Source organism: Grammomys surdaster, unplaced genomic scaffold (assembly GCF_004785775.1).
Source record: "Grammomys surdaster isolate TR1022 unplaced genomic scaffold, NIH_TR_1.0 142, whole genome shotgun sequence".
Lineage (NCBI taxonomy): Eukaryota > Metazoa > Chordata > Mammalia > Rodentia > Muridae > Grammomys > Grammomys surdaster.
In genome coordinates this window covers 649,766-655,311 of record NW_021604600.1, presented here as the reverse complement: position 1 = coordinate 655,311, position 5,546 = coordinate 649,766, and the positions used below count along the sequence as shown (strand labels likewise).

Sequence of the window (5,546 nt, the reverse complement as noted above, 5' to 3'; positions counted from 1 at the left end):
TCTCTCTCTCTCTCTCTCTCTCTCTCTCTCTCTCTCTCTCTCTCTCTGTGTGTGTGTGTGTGTCTCTCTCTCTCTTCAAGAAAATGGAGTAAGTAAGCCGAATGCAAAGAAATGGTGTCTTAACTTCTACAACAGGAGTAGAGGAAAGAAGTGGGGATTGGTGCCTGAAATAGTCTGTGCAGTGCAGCTTTTGCACTGAAACATACAGACATAGCATGTTACAGCTTTCAGAGACACCCATATCTATGTATTTCTGTCTGTTGTCTTGAGGTGCAGATCTCTCTCTATAGCTCGGTCTATTTCTGTAACTATGTATCAATATCTAAAATCACATCTCTAAATATCACTCTCTATAGCTATAGATCTACATAGCAATTACATTACATTAATGCTATTCTATATATACATCAATATCTATCTATCCATCACAGTGTTTGTTGATTGACACTGAGTATTCAACATAATGTTAGATTCTTCCCTTGTCACACTTTAAAATCCTGAGAGATGAAAGCTGGAAAAAGAGAAATCTATTGTCTATAAAATATCTGAATCACAGAACAATTTCTCTTTCATTTATGAAACACTTATTATCAGGGTTCCAAATGTGTTTTCAGATCCTATCAAATGGACAGTGTCTGCCATCTTGGAGAATATACTCTGAGGGCTCTATGAAATGATTTTAGAGCCAATGTTTTGAAGTGTTTTAAAATATATTCTGGAAGCAATTTGGCCATGGGTACTTGAGGTTGACTGGGCCCAGGACTTACATATGCAGTATCTTGAGAATCAAATATGTTCAATAAGTCCTTGGACACAAAATGTTACTTAACAGATTGACATGTTTAATGTGTCTTAGGAGAGCCCAGAGTAGCAGAGTCAGGACTTGACTTTTGATTTGGCTTTACCACCTAACAGTTCTGTGGTTTGGGGCACTGTTTTTGAGGGTACAAAGACGATACCTACCACTCTGATTCCCATCACTTTGCCAGCATTGAACCCAGAACATGCCAAGAATTTTGAAATGTTGAGGTATCTTTCAACTACCAACAATTATGAATTTGCTCCTCCATTGTGTGTGTGTGTGTGTGTGTGTGTGTGTGTGTGTGTGTGTGTTTGAATGCACACACATGTGGAAGTCAGAGGGCAAAATCAAGGATTTTCTGCATATCTCTCCACTTTAGCTTTGGGAACAAGGTTTCTTGCTGAACCTGATGGTAGCTGATTTGGCTAGACTGGTTGCTCAGCAAGTCCCAGGGATCCTTCTGTTTCTGCTTCCCAGCTCTGGGATTATAGGTATCATGCAGGTTGCTTTGCATTGCTGTGATAAATATCATGACCCAAAAGCAACTTGTAGAGAAAATGGTCTATTTGGGTTACATGTCCTGATCATGTTCAATCTTTGTGGGAAGTCAGAGCAGGGACACAAATATGAGCAGAAGCAAGAACCATTGAGAAATGGCATCTGCTGGCTTGTGCTTTCTGGCTTTCTCAGCTTGTTTTTGGTATCAGGCCAGGTGTCCAGGTGTGGTACCACCCGCAGTCAGTTGGGTCTTCTCACAGTCATTAAGCATGAACATGCTCCACAGACTTGCCTATTGTCTGATCGGGAAGAGGTGTTCTTTCAATTGAGGTTCCCTCTTCCCAGATGTCATGGCTTATGTCAAGTTCATAAAAAAAACTAACAAATGGAAGGCACACACTGAAAGGTACCTCACCTGCACTTCTCTATAGGTACTGGACACCCAGTTCAGGTCCTCATGCTTGCTCAGCAAGTGCCTCACCAGATTAAAGGTGTTCACTTTAAAGAAAGTTAATTGTCTTGTGCACAGGGAAGATTTCTTTCATGGGCACTCCTTCTGTCTCTGTCTTTTCTACTCATTCCCAAACACATCAGTCCCTGTCTCTGAGCCAGCAGCTGTGCTAAACACAGCTCACATGTGCTTCCAGATATTCCGGTCTCCAACATGCCCATCATTATATTGCAGTTAAAGAAAGGAAATGTCAGAGAAGTTAAGTAATTTGACCAAGACCATAATTTGTAAGTGGCATTCCGAGAACTTAAGCAGAATCCTCAAGTTTAAGACTTTTGTGGGAGATAGAAATACATATAGACACACAGATGATCATGAGCAATCATACATGCACATATGCACACGCACACACACACATGGAGTGGGGGTGGGAGGCAGAGGCGGAGGTGGGAGGGGATGGGGGTGGGAGGCAGAGGTGGAGGTGGGAGGGATTGGGGGTGTGAAGGCTTTGTATTACCTGGTACTGTGAAGGACACAGGTAGACTATATCTAGGAGAGGAAGCTTGAGGATCTGCTCTCGTGTACAGTCCTTCCCAGCTCTGGGAACACAGCTGTGGAACTTGGCCCCTGGTTGAGGAGACTGTTGAGCTGATAACTTCAGGAATTGGATGATGCTGCAGAGGGGAGGAGATATTTGGTCAAGAGGGCAGAAAGCAGTGCAGGCTTCCAGCAGGGACTGACGGCTAGGGAAAAGGACTGTGTCAAACCTTCCCCACTCTCATGGGCTACTCAAGGTGGGACAGGATAGGAAAGGTGGAGTCTTCATAAGTCCTTGGCAGCTAACCTGCTCCCCTTTCTCAGTTTGAACCCTTCATTTTCATCTATATGACAACTGAAGGGCCAAACAGCTTCATAGCTAAAACCCATGCTCCAGAGACACAGAGATTGCAGCACAAGCCTCAGCTCTGTCTGCAACACTTGTCTCTTCCTGGGTGAGCCCCTTGCTCCAGCCATTGTAAAATGAAAGTGACAAATTCTAAGGACTTTGTTTGCTTGTTAGTGTTAGACTAGATGATTCTTGAGAGGCTCATAACAGGCAATGATAGAGTTTGTTGGCTGTTTAGTTTTAGTTAAGAGAAACAATTCTGTGTGTGTGTGTGTGTGTGTGTGTGTGTGTGTGTGTGTGTGTGCAGAAGGTAAGGTCTTTGTAGTTCCAAAGGTTTAGGCTTAAATCCTGGATCGGTCACCTGTAAGAAGAAACACTGGGTAAGCCATATGACCCTTGATTTGGGTCAGCTCATCAATACATGGTGTTGGGTAAGTTATTTGTCAGCTTAGTTCTATGAGATTTTTGAAAGGATTAGGTTAGTAGAGAGCCCAACCCAGGAATTTAGCCACAGACTGGATACTGATGTTGCACGGATTGTTTAATGAAGGCGACCATGTACAGTAATTGAGTAGTTCTTTTCTATTGCTCTGATTTTTGGGCAGTTGTTGGGGAGTGGAAGACCTCCAGGATTCTGGCCTGGATTTTTCAACACTCTTACTCTTCTAGACTCTGTTAAACCTGGGATAAAAATACTTTGACTTAAAGTTACTACTAAAGAAGACAGAGGGGAGGGCAAGCCTGGAAGACCTCATGTTTTCTGGCTAACTGGTTTATGGTAAAAATTTAAACATTGCTTTGGGGAGAATGATAGGTGGAGAGAAGGCAGAGTGACATGACTGGCTACAGTAAGCTATACATTAAATACCAAAAGTGCCAAAGTGCAAAAACCCTAAAGTGAAGTGGAAGACTGGTGGCCACTTCTCAAAGTGAAGCTGGAGTGGGCAGTAGAACCTGAGAGATGCCTTCTGGACCTGGATGGTGTCTGCTGAGCTACCACACTAATACATGGCCAAGAGGACAGGCTCTTGAGCCTGACAGTCTGAATATGAGTCTGGATTTCACCAGTTAGCAGCTCGGTGGCACTGTGAAGATTTCTGTCCATCTATGCCTCCATTACAAGTGGGTCTGCAGTAGAGAAAGAACAGTTCTGAAGGTTCCCTGTATACTCCTTTGTCACAGAATCCTAGACCGCAGTTAGTCCATGTCACTGAACTAAAGTTATGGACAGTAGACTCCAGAGTGAACATTTGGGCATGTAAGGGATCATGAACTAATCTGTACTCTCTTCTCATTCAGTTTTGCTGGATGCTGCACAGAGACATGACGGCACAAGGTGGCAGACACACTCTCAGTCATCTTTTCTAGATAGCCTTGTATAGTGGAGTCTCCACCCTGGACCTTCATACAGACTAACTTCCGTAATCCTGTAAAGACCCTAGGATTCATTCACTCCTTAGAGACAATCACTGAGCATCTTTTTGGTACAGATGTGGCTTTGAATATGCTAGACAAGGCTATTGCTCTCTAGAACTTTCCATGACCCATGATAGACAGGCAAAAGACAACAGACAACAACCTCAGAGTTCTGTGTTCTGCAGTGACATGCACAGTGGGTCATGATTTATAGACAAAGAAATAGATGCTGGAGCTGCTTTAGAACATTTCCAAAGTCACAGAGGACTTTCTATAATGTAGGACAGGACTGAATGTTATTTTATCTAAGCTAATTTTTACCACTCAGTTCTCTCAATGATATTCTGCTTTGGCAAGTGTCTGATATGCCTGTGTTTCTGGTTTTAGTTTTTATCCTTTTTACATAGGGAATATTTATGAACTGGCTTACTGAAGTAGTTTTTCCCCTGAGGAAATGAGTATTGGTTGGACAGAAAAAAAAAATCTTCCATTGTCTTTCCATTGCCTGGTCATTCTTATCAACCAGATCTGGGAAAAATTGTTTCTGGAATGCTATAAAATCTTCCTTTAGTTTAATCCTTGTTCTGCCCATAAGAAGGAATCAGTGGTTTCCTGATTCACTTCAGATTTGGTGTAGAATAACATATGGAAGACAGTTCCTAACATCTAGCACACAGCAAGCCCTTGTCAAATGGCAGCTTTCAAGGCTGGGGTCAGTGTTTTATATGAATCCACTATAGTTACTATACAACTGCTACTACTTCCTCATCTGAAGATGAGAACAACAGAATTGATTCCCCATTACTGTTGTGTTAAATTATAATTATAAATTATACATACACCACTTAGAGGAGCACTTGGCATGTGTTAAGGGCGCCACTATTGTTAATCATTAGGAGAGGGGGATGGGAAGAGAGAAGAAAAGATTAGTTCTTTTTGTTTGTTCAGGTGTGCTCACACAACACAGGCAGAAGGTTTCTATAAGACTGACAGGTATCAATTAGATCAGTACCTTTGGTATTAGAGTTCTATGGGATTTAAGAAATTCATCATTTAGAATTTATGTTCTCTCTCTCTCTCTCTCTCTCTCTCTCTCTGTGTGTGTGTGTGTGTGTGTGTGTGTGTGAAAGTGTGTGTCTGAAATGTGTGAGTGAGGATGTGTGCATGCCAAATGACATCAGGAATCAATTCTCTCCTCTCATGTGTTAGGCAGAGTCTCCTGTTTCTGCTGGGCTGGATAAGTGGCCTCCAAGTTTTCATGCAATTCCTTTGTCTTTGCCTTCCATCTGGCCTTAAGAATACTTGAATTACAGATGCATGACCTCAGATCTTGAATTTTTATGTGGATTCAAGGGATCAAACTCATGCAATCAAGTTTGCATGGCAAGCACACTTAACCACTGAGCTATCGTGATGGCTCTGCATGATTTTTTAAAACAGTTTTCTTCTCTCTCTCTCTCTCTCTCTCTCTCTCTCTCTCTCTCTCTCTCTCT

General features: G+C 42.3%; 1 long non-coding RNA gene across 1 annotated transcript in view; it reads left to right on the top strand.

Moving 5' to 3' along the window:
- LOC114618431 overlaps nt 1-5,546 on the top strand; it is a 12,898-nt gene that overhangs the window by 347 nt on the left and 7,005 nt on the right. The window lies entirely within an intron of this gene.